The sequence below is a fragment of the Suncus etruscus genome, chromosome X (genome assembly GCF_024139225.1).
Source record: "Suncus etruscus isolate mSunEtr1 chromosome X, mSunEtr1.pri.cur, whole genome shotgun sequence".
NCBI lineage: Eukaryota > Metazoa > Chordata > Mammalia > Eulipotyphla > Soricidae > Suncus > Suncus etruscus.
In genome coordinates, this window is record NC_064868.1 from 76631536 (window position 1) to 76647848 (window position 16313).

Sequence of the window (16313 nt, forward strand, 5' to 3'; positions counted from 1 at the left end):
TTCACTTTTAAAAGAAGTGAAAAGGACAACAGCTTCAGGAACCAAACCCCCTCTGAGACATCCTTAATACTGCTCTGACTCCAACATGATCCAGTTCTGATATGATATCCTAACAATGAGATAATGGCAACATCAGGACCTGAGAGCACGTTGTCCTTAACCTCACCATCTAATGATAAGACAAAATTAGACGACTTGTCGTCTTATGATCTGAGCAATAGCCAAGTTCGCTATATACAGATGACTGATGCTGACAACCATGAAAGGGCAGAACGTATCCTGGGTCCAATATAAAAAAGCACTAGTCCAGAATTCAACCTACGATCTGTACAACAACCAAGATCTCTAATTCCAGAGGAATGACTGAGACAACTGCAACTGAGCGTGTCTCCTGGAAGCATAACAATAAATGCCATTCCATGCTCCATCTTAGGTTCAGCACAAAGACCAGAACCAACAACCACGGAACACTGATTAAAAAGACAATGAAGGAGCTGAACTTTTAGAACCGTAAAAAAAAAAAAAAAAACACAAACAAACAAAAAAAAACTTTTTCATAAATTCCATTCCTTGACCAGTATAGAAACCAAGATCTCCCGATACAGAGGTCTGATTTTATCATTCATGACGGAGCAGATGTTTTCCATACACCACACAAGGATCTAGGGGAGAGTAAATGAACACACATGGAGTCTGCAGTTAATCCCATGACAACATGCTTCAAGGGCGGAGGAACCCTGTATCACTTAGGCCTAGGTCAAGGGACTTCCCTTTCTAATTTCCCCAATATTTACTATGCTTATGCAGAAGGAAAGAAGGAAAAAAAAGAAGAAAAGGAACCAGCACAAATTTTAGTTTTGTTCTTTTTTTCTTTTTTTTGATTTTGCTTTTTTGGTTTTGTTATTGTCATTGCTGTTTCCTTTCTTCTTCTGTGCTCCGTTTTGACTTTTTTTTTTCCGAAGCATGAAGAATGTGTGGTGCATATGTCTAGTACTGTAGTGCTCATTGGATTTCTTGTTTAATTTTTCTTTTTGTATTGTTGTGGTGATCCTCATCCTCTTTCCCTTTCTTCTCTCAAAACTTGTTTAGATCCTCTAGAAGGACTCTGCCCACTTTTGGCTTGTGGAATTTTTACCCCATTCTATTTTTTCTCTTTTTTTTATTTTGCTTTTGCAAACAGAACCACATAACTGGAACTATTTTGCTGTGCCCTCAAATTGAGAGGGAAATAACAGAGGGTAACATGTCCAAATAACTCTATGATCATTAAATAGTAATAAAAATGATCAGACTTAATCACCAAATCCAAAGCCAACAACAACAGAATAGATACCAAACCTACAACAAGCTAGATACAGAGGGGATCACTTATATTAGATGCCCGGGGGTTAGGGAGGGGGGTAGCAGATGAACACTGGGAATGGGGGGGGAGGTCAACTTTGGCGGTGGGAATTCCCCCGGTTCAATGTTAATATGGACCTAAAATTATTACTATGAAAGATATGTAATCCACTTTGATTAAAAATAAAATATTAAAAAAAGTGAAAAGGAAAACAGAGAGAAAGGGTGCAATCATTCACATATATATCTTATATTATCTGCATGCTTTGTTTTTGGTCAAATCATGTATGTACCCATTGCTTGGCCTTTATCAGCGGTGCTGGACGTCTACGCAATATTGAAGTTCGAACCTGCGATTCCTACATACAAAATATGGACAGTAGGTCTTTGAACTATCTCTATGGCCTCTTTATCTGGTTGCTTCATAAACACATGTGTCCACGTGACATCGTGTCCAAGCAAAAACCTGGAGAATCTTCCTAGATCATGCACTGTTTCACAGATGCTGCGTTTTGAGGAGAGGAAAGGCAGCCAGCAAATGAGCCAGGTATATAGAGAAACTATTTATTATAATGGATTTTGATTAAATATATGTAATTCAGACCTTGCCTGAGAAATACTGAAATTTATGAATCCAAAAGAAATGAAATAAATATATCATTTAATATTCTCTAACTGGATGGCAGAGTATGTTGCCTTTTTCATATGGGTAGTTTCATCCCATATACTCCAGTTTATGTTGACTGCAGAAGCAACGGACGCTAAGGCCTATCGTGGCCAGTAGAGGGAGCTCAAAGACAAGTTGCCAAGGTGCAGCCAGCGGCATCTGAGGGCTTCTGTGGGAAGGAGGTCTCAACACTACATCATCTCAAGGAAAGACAGCAGCAAAAATAAATGGGAAAAAAAGTGCATAGATGACTTAAATAAAGCCAAGTTTGGGAATCTATTAAAAGGGTCATTTTTCAACACCCACATTTACCCCTCCCACTTCTTCCATCTGCTGATTAAAATGAATTCCACAAGGTAATATTAACATCTTTTTTTTTCCCCCTGAGACAAATGGATGCAGTAGCTAAGCAATTTTGGAAAGTTTCTAATTTATTCCTTTAACCATTGTACATGCAAAACAACCTTAAAGTATTGGATCTTGCAAGATCGAGTTAATTGTAATGTAATTAATACTTGCTTTACCCTCATATCATTTCACCCATTTTTAATGTCTATACATCTTTCTTTGGAAAGGTTTTTTTTCTTCCTGATCACACATGTGCTTAAAAATTCTATCCGGATAAACTCCATAACTATGTATGTACATGGAATTCTAGCTTGAATTATTCTTTTGTAACCAACTTGACATCCCACTTACATATATTTAGGCTTTATTTTATTTATTATCTATATAACAGAGACCCGTATTGCTCCAGATCTTGTGTAGAGATGCACTAGAAAATATAATGGATATATTTGGAGTCGGGTGGGATTGATTAACAGGCAAAAGCCATCAATTAAATTATTTCATAGGAATGGTATGAAGAAATCAATAAGATAATAGGGAAGGATGACTGGTGTGAGGGAGGGGTCATATATATTCAAAGGGATCATATTAGTGCAAGAGCCTAAATAATAAAGACAACCATACAAATCTGGGGTTGGCCAATTTGGGGGCTTAAAGGGCTTATTGGTAATATTATATCTTAGTTAACTCCACTCTGCTGTTGAAACAAAACAACAGCAGCAATAGCTGTTGTCTTCATATACCTTTGAAATAACTTTACTTTTTCCTTTCACCTTGTCTGAGTAAATTATCACAAGTACCCTTACTGACATCAACTCTGACCCTTAGGTGGTTTATGTTAAATTCTGGCTAATAAGAGTGGCAGGTGAAAGTAGCAGAAAGAAAAGCTTGGTTGACTCAGTAAAATCCAAGATGTTGCTCTGAAAATGCATTTTCTCCCAAGACTGTCTGATTTCTTGTGTGAAACTTCAAGTTGAAACCCTCACATAATACAATAGCAAATAAATGGGTCTGCCTATTGAACAGTACAATTTTATTCATAAAAGGTCGATAAAAGAGTAAAAGTAATGGAACTGCACATCAAAAGAACTTAGTAAGAGAGTAACTGGGTGTTTAAAAGGAACATGCTCAGTGCAATGTTATATAATGAATAGGAAATATAATGTATGAACTAAAGTTAAAGAAATGTAAACAGTGGTCAGATGTAGCCTTGTAGGCTACAGTCAGACATTTAATTTATTTTTTGTTTGAGTCCAGATCTGTCAATGCTTAAGAGTTACTCCTGGCCCTTCACTTAGGAATTATTCTTGGTGGGCTCAGAGGACCATATAGAGTGCCAGATATTATGCTTAGGTCAGCTGTATGCAAGACAAGAGTCCTACCCACAGTATGTATTATCACTCCAGCACTCTAAATTTTTTCTAAAACTAGAGGAAATTTTTAATCAGAAAAGTATTATAAGAACTGCATTGAACATTTAGGTTGAAGACTAGTTTATATCTTATTCAAATGGGAGACAATGACAGCTTTGATTGGGACAGTAATAGATTGGATAGGAATGGATGGATTCAAACTGTGTTTTGGAGGTAGAATCAATAGGATTTGTTATTGCATAAGAAAGGAAAGAAAAAAGGAAATTTAAAGGGTTTTTTGAGGGGTGGGCTACACCTGGTGATGCTCAGAAATCATTCCTGGAAGGCTTAGGGACTATATGGAATGCCTGAGGTCAAACCCAGGTTTGTTTAGGAATTGTCACATGCAAGGCAAAAACCCTATGCCTGTAATATCACTCCATCCATCATCAGATTTTAAGATTTTAAGTTTCATACACTGACTAAGGCAATAATATTATTAACTGAGTGAGTTGAAGGGAAAAGGGAGAGAAACATATTTAGAGCCAAAATAGAAGGGATTTTTTTTAAATTTCTGGACATAAGAAAGTTGCGAATTTCTTTTAAATATACAAAGAACTCTTTAAGTAAGTTTGGAATCTGAAGGATAGGGCAAGTCTAAAGACACAACCTATTAGCCTTAGCAAGTGGTTGTTTCGGAAATCATGTGTATGAAATGATTTTAACTCATGCTTTTTAGTTCAACACACTGTATTCTTCATGAACAGGTTTCACAATATCTGCAGCCCATCTTTCATCGCTTATTTATTACATCCTTTATCAACATGCCATTAACCTCTTTTAAGTCCACGAAGATACCAACATTTCTTTCTCATAGTTTAGGGCTTTTGAGCACATACTATTTTGTTTGGCTGTAATGCCAGTTCTAACATCTACTAGTGGTGGGCGTCACACGTCCTATTTGCTTGATTTAACTAAGCTTTGTTTATTTACAAACATCTGAGATTATTAAATATCCTTGAGCACTCCTCTGTTTACTCTCAGTAATCAAATACTGATTCTCTGAACTCTCATATTACAAATATAGGATTCCCATAGCAGTTACTTTATATTGAAATTGCCTGTATTTTTCATCACTGAACAGTGGCACACTTGAAGACCAAAACCATATTTTCCCTTTTCAAAAATTTCAGGACCTAAAATATGCTTGGAGAAGAATAGGTACTCAATACCTTTTTTATTTTTTTACATTTATTTTTTTAATTGAATAATTTTTATTTTGACCAAAGTGAATTAAAAATCTTTCACAGTAATATTTTAAGTACATACTATTTTAAGTATATACACCAGTGTTGTCCTCCCTCCACCCATATTTCCAGCATGCATCCCATATCCCCCTCCTTTTGACCCCATGCTGCTAGTATAAGTGGTACCCTCTGTGTTTAGCTTATACTTTTTGATTGGGTTTTGATTCTGTTGTCACCAGCTTTGGATTTGGTGTTTAAGTCTGATCATTTTTTATTTCTACACAATGTTCATACAATTCTTTGGTCTTGGTACCCTCCATTATGTACCCCTCAATTTGTGAGGCAGAATAAGATGGTTCAAGTGATGTGGTTCTCTTTGCAGGAAAAAAAAAAGAAAAATGGGGGGGGGCAAAAATCAAACAAGCAAAAAGCGGGAGGAGTACTTCTAGAGGCTCTAATTATCAATGTAAGAGAATAAAGGGAAAAAGGAAGAAAAACATAAAAACAATACAAAAAATTATAAAAGAACCTAAAAAGCACCAGAGCAATAAAGACAACAACGAAACAATAACAGTGGTCCCGAAATAAAAAAAAAACAAAACACAAAAAAAGAAAAAAAAACAAGCAATAACAAAACAATTAATTTGTGCTTCTTTGTTTGCATAGATATCAGCCCTTTATGTGACGTGTTGAGTGCAAATTGTTTTCCCGTTCCACTAACTGTCTTCTAGTATTACCTAAGGTTTCTTTCATTATGCAGAAACTTTTTAGTTTGATATAGTCCCATGTATTTAGGTTTGATGCTAAAGTTCTTGCCATTGGCATTCTATCCTCAAACACTTTTTTCATATATAGGTCTTCGAGTGTTCTGCCTACTTTTCCCCAATACACTTTATAAATTTTGGTTTGATTTCAAGGTCTTTAATCCATTTTGAGTTGACCTTTGTGTAAGTTATGAGGTATGGATCTATTTTTAATTTCTTACAGGTGGTTATCCAGTTGTTCCAACACCATTTGTTGAAGAGACTATCTTTGTTCTATTTCAAGTTCTTGGCTCTTGTCAAATATTAGTTGATTGTATATTTGGGGGTTTCATTCTGGACATTCTGTTCTAACCCACTGGTCTGAGACTCTGTTTTTGTTCCAGTACCATGCTGTTTTGATCACTATGACTTTATAGTAAAGTTTTAAGTTAGGAAAAGAGATGCCACCAGATTCTTGTTTTTCAGTATGTATTTGGATAACCTGGGACTTTTGTGGTTCCAAACAAATTTTATAATTGATTGTTCTAAGTCCTTAAAAATGATGTCTGAATTTGGATAGGGATTGCATTGAATCTATATAGAAGTTTAGGTAAGATAGTCATTTTGGCAATGTTGATTCTACCTACCCATGAGCATGGGATGTTCTTCCATTTCCTTAGATCCTCTTCAATTTCTTTATGAAGTGTTTTGTAGTTTTCATGGTATAGGTCCTTCACTTCTCTTGTAAAGTTGCTTCCAAGGTTCTTGATATTTTTGGATAATATTTTAAATGGGATTGTCTCCTTAATCTCTTTCTCCTCTACGTCGTTATTTGTATAGAGGAATGCTACTGTCTTTTGTGTATTGACTTTGTAGCTGGCCACTTTGCTGTCAATACCTTTATTTTTAATGGATGAAATCCATTGTTTTGACTTAGAATCTTAGAGTCTATGACATTTCCTAATCCATATATTTTCAATTGTCTTATTTAAGCATCATGGCTACAAAATTGTTCATTGGGTTTCAGTTATAGAACATAAAACACTCTTTACCAGTGTACCCTTCCCACCACTGATGTCTCCCATTTCCCACTCACCCACATACAGCTCTGCATGATTCTTTTTTTTTGTTTTTGTTTTGGGGGGGGCACACCCGTTTGATGCTCAGGGGTTACTCCTGGATAAGCGCTCAGAAATTGCTCCTGGCCACACCAGTGAGAATGGCTCACATAAAAAATAATGGGAACAATTTATATTGGTGGGGATGCGGTATGAAAGACACTCTCATCCACTGCTGGTGGGAATGCCCCCTAGTCGAACCCCAATGGAGAACAGTCTGGAGAGTGCTCAAGGAACTGAGAATTGAGCTGCCATTTGACCCAGAAATTGCTCTCCTAGGTATTTACCCCCAAGTCGAAAGTACATTCATCCCAAAATATGTGTGCACCCCTGTATTTATAACAACACTCAGTATAATAGCCAGGTCTTGGAACCAACCTTGATGTCTAACAACAGATGTATGGATCATTATATGTGGTATCTATACAAAATGGAATACTACATGGCAGTCAGAAATGATACAATCACAGACTTTGCAGCAACGTGGATGGATCTAGAACATATGTTAAATGAAATAAGTCAGAAGACGAAAGATAAATACAGAATGATAGCACTATTCTGAAGCACCTACAACAAACACCTTATATACAACTAATACTCAACAATTAAGTAACAGGGTTTAACAGGGTAGAAACTCCAAACACTGTAACAGTCAACAAATACTGGAAAGTAGTGCCCAAAACATATGAAAGAAGAACAACACAAACTCTTGACAACACATTATTCCACAAAGAAACCAGCAACAGCAGAAACAGCAGCATTGAGAGAACAGGTATGTAATCAGCCTTCTACCACAAAGGCCCATAATATCCCCTTAGGGATCTTATACAGAAATACAGGTAAAGAATACCATGGGAAATCACTGACTCCAACGGAAACATCTCATCACAATATGTCTTAATGCCTTAATCTTACAATATTTAAAATAACCACTCAGCTTTTCTGTCCACAGGCATTCTTGGATACAAAGGATGGACAAACTAAGCTGGCATCTCGGGGCTCAGTCACAAGAAATACCATACCCAGCTTGCACTACGAGAATGTCCCAAGAAAACTCTTTAACATACCCTTTATCTCTAGGTTATACCTTCTTTTAGGACTTGAAGCACGTGACGAGCCAGACCACTGAAGCAGCAACAGTAACCTACAGACTTATACTACAGGCTCTACTCATCGAACACATTCAAGCAAACCAGAATTCCCTTGCTCTTCTCTCCTTTCTTCTCACTATTTTCTTCTTTTTTATTCTTTTCTCTTCTCCTTTTTCTTTTTAATATATTTTCACTTTTCTTCTTTCCTGCCCCTTCTATATTCTTACCCATTTCCCCCTTTGGATATATGATTATCCCTGCACCCCCTAACTCCATCCAGATTTCTCACCTTATTAAAACTCTTCACCCTCAGTTCTTAATCAATTAGGCATCAAGACTGACCTTCTACCCCAACAAACCAGTACCCAGCACCCAAGTGAAGGTACACCCAGTCAAACCCACACTTCATCCCAGGCAAGAAGAGCCAACCAACTCCCCTGCTGACTCATGCTGCACGTCCCTCCTTACCAACTCTTCCTAATATGGACTGTTACTTGAAAACAGACTTAGCTCTAAAAGTACCCCCAAAGCAAGAACTCTTCCCAAGACCTTCCTGCCGTGATTCTCTTACCAATCTGAAGAAAGTCAAAGTGCATGATGAAAAGGTGCTCGGGAACCTACACACCACAAGAAAATTCCAAAAGACAATGGGGAAACCTATACTTCCATCATAAGTATAAGACCTGTACACAGTACCTCTTTACCTGCTTTTCCCCCAAATGTAAGATAGTCTATAGCATCATTTTGTTCCTTTAATTACCTTGTTATTTCATTTTTTATATATTTATGTGAGCACATATAGTTTTATTTCTATTTTTTTAATATTTTTTGGGAGTGTGACCTGTTCTGTTTTCTTCTCTTTCCACCCCCAAATGCACCGGCAATATAATGTAGCACCATTTCTCCCTGCAAAGACACACTAAAAAATGGGGAAATCTTACCTGTAAAAACGAGCTCTTATCTACTAGGGATAAGAACTCATACTTGTTTACAATACAGGGACATCTCCCACCCTGAAAATATGTCACGTGGACCCTACTTAGACCCCAGGTGATTAGACATCATTCGTCCAGCCTTGAACCCTGAATACCAGACATAGAAATGACACAGTTCTTCACAACAGCTACAGAAAACAAATCCCGTCTGGGACATCTTTAATACAGCTGGGACAACATCAAGTGCCAGCTCTAAAATGATATCCTGACAAAGAGAAAAATGCGAATAACTTGACCTAAGAGCAGGTTATACTACCCCACCAGCTAACGTTAAGACAAAATCAGAAGACTTGTCACCCTTTGGTCTGTCCAAAAGCCAAGATTGTGATCTACAGATGACTGGATGATAGAACCATGACCAGACTGTATGTATCCTGGGACCAATAAAAAAAAGCCCTAGTCTAGAGTTTGAGCTATGGCCTGCACAATAACCATGATCTCCAGTTCCAAAAGTCGTCTGGGAAAATTGCAACGGAATGAGTCTTCTGGAAACATCCTAGGATCAACGCAAAGACCAAGACCACCAACCACAGAAGATGAATTAAAATGACACTGAAGGAGCAGAACTTCTAGAACCACAAAGAAAGACTTCATCATAAGTTCCACCACTTGACTTGTGTAGATACCGAGATCTTTAGATACAGAAGTCTGACTTTATCACCCAGGATGGAGCACAAGTCTTCCAAACTGCATGAAAGCACCAAGGGGAGAGTAAATGAAACTGTACGGAATCTATAGTTAATCCCATGACAATATACTCCAAGAATGGAGGAACCCTGTAGCTCTTAGGCCAAGGAAATTCCTTTTCGAATGACCCCAATATTTACTGTGCCTGTGCAGGAGGGAAAGAAAAGCACAAAACAATTTTTCTCCTTTTTCTATTTATCTATCTAGTTTTTGTCGATTTCATTGTTGTGATGTGGTTATTAAAGTTGTTGTCTCCATTTATATTTATATATTTAATTTCTTCCTTTTTTCTTTTCTTTATGTGCTCTGCCATGTTTTTATTTCAAATCATGGCTTTTATGTGGTGCTTACCTTTATTGTCGGAGTGCTCACTGGATATTTTATTTGACACTTCTTTTTGTACTGTTGGGGTGATTCACCTTTTTCCCCTTCGTCTCTCAAACGGATGATGAGAGCCTCTAGAAGGACGCCGCCCATTTTCAGCATATTTGATTTTTATCCCAGTTTATTACTTTTCTCTTCTTCAAACAAAACCATGTAACTTTATCTATCTAGTCCTGCCTCCCAGTTACAGGAGGAAATAAGGAAGCTACCAAGACCAAACAGGTATAAGACCACTAAGTAGCAAGTTAGGCACAGAGGACCATGTATTCTTGCAGCCCCGGGGGTGAGGGAGGAAGATATGGGAGGTAGGATGGGAACGGAGGTGTAGGGAGAACAATTCGGTGAAGGGAATCCCCCTTATATTAAGTTAACATGTACCTAAAATATTATTGTCAACAATATGTAAGCCACTATGATAAAATAAAAATTATATTAATAATAAAAAAAGAAATTGCCCCTGGCTTGGGGGGACCATATAGGATGCCAGGGGATTGAACCGTGGTCCTTCCTTGGCTAGCGCTTGCAAGGCAGACACCTTACCTCTAGTGCCACCTCACTGGCCCCATCTCTGTATGTTTCTTGCTGCAAGCATTTTGCTTCTATCACTTTGTCTTTCCTTTTTGAAACTGTGTGTTACACTAATGTTAATGAAAGGGCGTCCTGCATGTCATTTTATCTCCTTTCAGCACCAAGTTCTTGTTTAGAGTGATCAAGGGCAACTATCCTTGTCATATTTACTGTGGCAAGCTTCCTACCATGGTCTGGACTTCCTGACCCTTATCTTCATTGTCTCTGGATAATATTAACATATTGTCTTTTGTTTTTCTTATATCTCACAAATGAATGAGATTATTTTAAGTCTATTACCTCTGACCCATTTCTCTCAGTATAATAATCTCCATATCCATCCATGAATATGCAATTTTCATGTCTAGTCCACAATGTTGTGGGTTTTTTTAAATAATTTGTCTGGAAAAATCTACAGTTTTCCTGTGTCTGGTTTCTCTTTTGTCTTGGTTTTGTAAAATTGTATTATCAAGATAATAGTTGCATAACACCTTTAATGTGCATAGTTTAGGGCCAGAGTGATAGTACAGCAGAGAGGGCACTTGCCTTGTGTATAGTCAAACTGGGTTTGATATCTCACACCCCCAAAAAATCTCCTGAGCAAGTAATTCCTGATCACAGAATCAGGCATGAGATCTGAGCAATATTGGGTGTGGCCACAAAGTAAGTAAGGTGTGATAAAGTGTACAATTTAATGGGTTTTAGCACAGGACAAAATTGTATATTTTTAAATTCAGAATAATTAGTAACTCCCCACTCAGCCCCCACCCAAAATGCCAATACTCACATGACTGCTGTGTCCATTCCCTACTGACCTATCCCTGGCAGAAATTTTGGAGTCTGTGGGTTTGACTACTTTGCACATTTTATTTTATTTTGTTTTTTTTGGGGGGGGCACACCCATTTGATACTCAAGGGTTACTCCTGGCTAAGCACTCAGAAATTGCCCCTGGCTTGGAGGGACCATATGGGATGCTGGGGGTTCAAACCGCGGTCTTTCTTGGCTAGCGCTTGCAAGGCATACACCTTACCTCTAGCACAACCTTGCCGGCCCCTACTTTGCATATTTTATACAAATGAATCAAAGATATATCATCTTTCCTTTATTTTGCATAACATTTCAAGGTTTATTTCATATGGTAGCATGTGTCAGAACATTCCTATTTTATAAGCAACTAATATTTCTTAAATGACACACATTTTGATATATATGAATAAAGTCTGAATATATAGGCAGAATTTCTTACATGTTTACTGTGTTTATAATAGTAGACTTTTACTTTCTGAATCATATGAAAACACTCTAATTATTCTTCTTGATGCAGTGGTTTGGTTTACACACAGCAATTCTCAAAATTTATTCTTAGTTCTGTTACTCCTGGTGGTGCTCCTGGACCATATGTAGTGCCTAGAGTTGAACTGTGGTTACCTGTGTGCAAGGAAAGTGGCTTAAACCCCTGTGATATGTCTCTGGCTCTACATTAATTTTTTTGTTTTTTGGGCCACATCCAGTGACGCTCAGGGTTTACTCCTGGCTATGCACTCAGAAATTACTCCTGATTTGGGGGACCATATGAGATGCCGGGTTAGTGCATGCAAGGCGCTACTGCTTGCACCACCGCTCCGGCCCCTACATTGAATTTTTTAAGGAACTACTACTATTCCCTTAGCAACTGCAACCAAAATCCTCTTATTTGACAGAGCTCCCTCATTCCCATATTTGTGAACATCTACCATACTATGTAACATCATTGTTATCACAGAGACAAATTCTTTTTAATATATATTTTATTTAAACACCTTGATTACATACATGATTGTGTTTGGGTTTCAGTCATGTAAAGAACACCACCCATCACCAGTGCAACATTCCCATCTCCAATGTCCCAAATCTCCCTCCTCCCCACCCTACCCCCACCTGTACTCTAGACAGGCTTTCTATTTCCCTCATACATTCTCGTTGTTAGAATAGTTCATAATGTAGTTATTTCTCTAATTAAACTCATCCCTGTTTGTGGTGAGCTTCCTGAGGTGGGCTGTAACTTCCAGCTCTTTTCTCTTTTGTGTCTGAAAATTATTATTGCAAGAATGTATTTCATTTTTTTAAAAACCATATATGAGTGAGACCATTCTGTGTCTTTCTCTCTCTCTGACTTATTTCATTCAGCACAATAGATTCCATGTACATCCATGTATAGAAAAATTTCATGACTTCATCTCTCCTGACAGCTGCATATATTCCACTGTGTATATGTACCACAATTTCTTTAGCCATTCATCTGTTGAGGGGTATCTTGGCTGTTTCCAGAGTCTTGCTATGGTAAATAGTGCTGCAATGAATATAGGTGTAAGGAAGGGATTTTTGTATTGTATTTTTGTGTTCCTAGGGTATATTCCTAGGAGTGGTATAGCTGGATCGTATGGGAGCTCGATTTTCATTTTTTGGAGGAATCTCCATATTGCTTTCCATAAAGGTTGAACTAGATGGCATTCCCACCAGCAGTGGATAAGAGTTCCTTTCTCTCCACATCCCCACCAACACTGCTTGTTCTCATTCTTTGTAATGTGTGTCAATCACACAGAGACAAATTCAATAGGAAATATTGCTCCACAATTTTACCTTTCCATTAAATTCATATGCAACCAAAACAACTACCTTCTCTTAATAACTGTTGGGTGATATGTGATATACAGTGATGTGAAAATCTACTAGAGGTTTCATAGATTATATTATTTAACTCCAAAGCAAGACGTTTTAAGCAATACTGTCTGATTATAAGACTTTTATTGTGGAGAGTTAATCAAATTTAAATTCATGCTTAAGACTTTTGTCATCTGACCTATAGCTGCTTGACACAATCCTTCCTTGATATTGAAATTCATGAATAGTCTACAGCCATACCATCTTGAAGGTGCCTGATAACACCTGAAAATCCCACATGAATTTCAGTTTGACAAATTTTGTTCAGTTCTTTACCAAGGTATTTCTTGTAAAGTTGGATATTTATTGGTTATTTAACTTCAACTTTCCAAAGTGTTTTAGTTAGTCTTTCTGCCTTTAAAAGGGTCAGTTTTATAGCAAAAAAAATATCAGGTCTGGAAGGACAACAAATTTATTAAGTTTCCTTTATAGAAAAAAGGATGGCAGGTCCAATTGAATTGGGTGCACTTGGATATGCTTTCCCAAAATACCAGGGTTGGTGATAATTGTATCTTTGGATGATTCAGTAGCTGACACTTTTTCCTAGTCATTATTTAATGTGAATTCCAAAAAGATACCAGGAAAGAAAAGACTCTGTGAAGTTCCAAGCTGATAACTGTTTCAGGCTACAGAGAATTCTGTTGTTTAGTTTGACTCCTCTGAAATTCCCTGTCACTCAGTTGTGATTGTTTTCTATGAGGACTGTATTGTAGTTTGATATTGGCATTGCTTTCAACGGTTAGTCTCAGACACCTAGAAGTTTTTATGATGAAAGCTAATCAGAGATATTAAACACTGTAAATATTTTACAGTTTTTTTCTGTATATACCTTAAAGAAGCATATGAACTTCCAGGAGAATTAGCCATACCTGCAGATATGTTTTTTTTAAATCTTCTAGGAGGAGATTAAGGTTTAAGATAATTTTAAGAACAATTCACAAACAGGGACTGATCAAGGCTCTGGAGGCTATTACAAACTAGCATTACAAAAAAGTGTTCATTCTTTTATTAAGCACCAACTATGTATTTTGGGAGAGACAATGACATTATAATACTATAATAGAAGAATTCCCTGATCCTATAGAAACATACAATTATATTCCTTATAGCTATGTATGCTATGGTAGTCTTGAAAAGGAAATCTACCAGTAACCTAGACTTGGAGCATAATGAAAGACTACCTAAAGGAAGAAGCAGCTACATTATGACCCAAAGAAGGTGACAAATGAGAAACTGTTAGGCTATACCTTATTTTACCCCAAAACACAAATCACCCTGTTTTTTTGTATCTCTTTGTTTACAACGTGGTTTTATCTCAGACATTTTCTTACATGTAAATCTGAATATAACTGGCTCAGGATAGCCTGAGCTGTCTATACTTATTCTGGCCTACTCCCCCACCCAGCAGTGTTCTCAGTACTCAATAAAAACAACTGCTTTGGTAGGCAGCTGAGCCTTTATATGAGGTAGAAGATTGCCAGACTACACATGTTTTATCCTCAGCCTGGTTTGGATTATTAAAAAGAACAACAGAATATGTACTCTGTGTGGGGAATGGCAAGTGCAAAATTAACTGAGAATGAAGCAACCAGGAAAAATTGGCTGCAAGATAAAGAAACAAAAGAAATAATAAGAAATGATATGAAAAATGGCAAGTGAAGTATGGATTGAAGGTTCTAAATCCTGGTTAATATTCTAAAAAAGGAAGTTAAGACTTTAGTACTATTTTTAGTCTTGCCTTTTTTCAAGGATTATTATATCTGTGTATTTGCTGTATGTAAGCTCTGCATTAATCACTCTGGGAAATAAAGCTTTTAATAATGATTATTGCAAACATGTATTAAATGCTAAGCTTTAGGAAATGTGAACCAAAATTATTTTATGTTCATTTTTCAATGAGAAAACTCTAAAATAAATTAGGGAGAAATACAATTGCAGAATAAGCACCATGTAAACTCTGAAGAAAATGTCATAATGTTCATAAGCATGATGATCGGGTTTTCACACACCTGTTTGATATGTGCTTCCCTCCAACCTTGTTACGAAGTCGGCACATGACCCTTCTGACATGAACCTATAACTATTTTTCTATGAAAAAAGATGAATATATATATAATTAGGCTGTAAGGAAGATGATACTCCTATCATTTTTTTTGGGAGGGTTCACACCCAAGAGTGATCAGGGGTTGGTTAATCCTGGCTCTGTGCTCATTATTCACTCTTTTGAGGATCAGAAAACCTTATGGGGTGCTGAGGATTGAATACAGGTTTGTCACATGCAGGTTGGTCACCTTACATCCTGTGTTATGACTCCAACTCTCAGAGTTGCACTATTAACTATAGTCTTAGAGTCCCTAAAGGATTTATTATGCTTAGAGAAGAGTAAAGACTAATACTTCAATTTTAGAAAATGCTGATACTTTCCTAGAATGTAAAACAAAGGCAACATGAGAGAAAATGTGAAATGATAGCAAAGGAACATTATCTTGCCTGACTTGGAATCTAAAGGAGGAAAGAGGGTGAGTGTATGTGTGTCCAGGTGTGTCATCTAACAGCAAAAAAGGAAATTATAGTGATTTCCCAATAATGAATTGTGACTTTGTCTTCTCATTCTCCCTCAAATATACTAAGTCATGAAGCACTTGTTGATAGTGTTTGTGAAAACTGAGATGAAGAAACATGATGTATTGACAGGCAGTGAGGGCAACTCTTCAATGCAGTCAAATCCTAGAGATGTGTCAGCAATTCCACAGTTGAAATATTTTTGGACACATCACCAGATCATTGCTGCTAAAGTATTTGGATTTTCAAAATAAGATTATTGATTTATTTCACAAGATGAAAGAAGAATCTTCTATTTTAACAATTTCTTTTTCTCTCTAAGAAGCTTCTTATTATTAGAGAAATACTGGCTGAAGGGATAGGTTAGAATTCCCAGAAAATGATTCAACTAATGCCAAATATATAGCAGCTACTTACATGTAATCTTTAGGATTAGAACACAGTTAAGGGAAGTTCTAAATTTCATACTTTTATGCACTTTTTTTTTTTTTGGTTTTTGGGCCACACCCG

General features: G+C 37.0%; 1 pseudogene; it reads left to right on the top strand.

Moving 5' to 3' along the window:
* The first annotated feature begins 15212 nt into the window (after positions 1-15212).
* On the top strand, positions 15213-15310 carry LOC125999922 (uncharacterized; annotated as a pseudogene).
* Positions 15311-16313: the final 1003 nt, after the last annotated feature.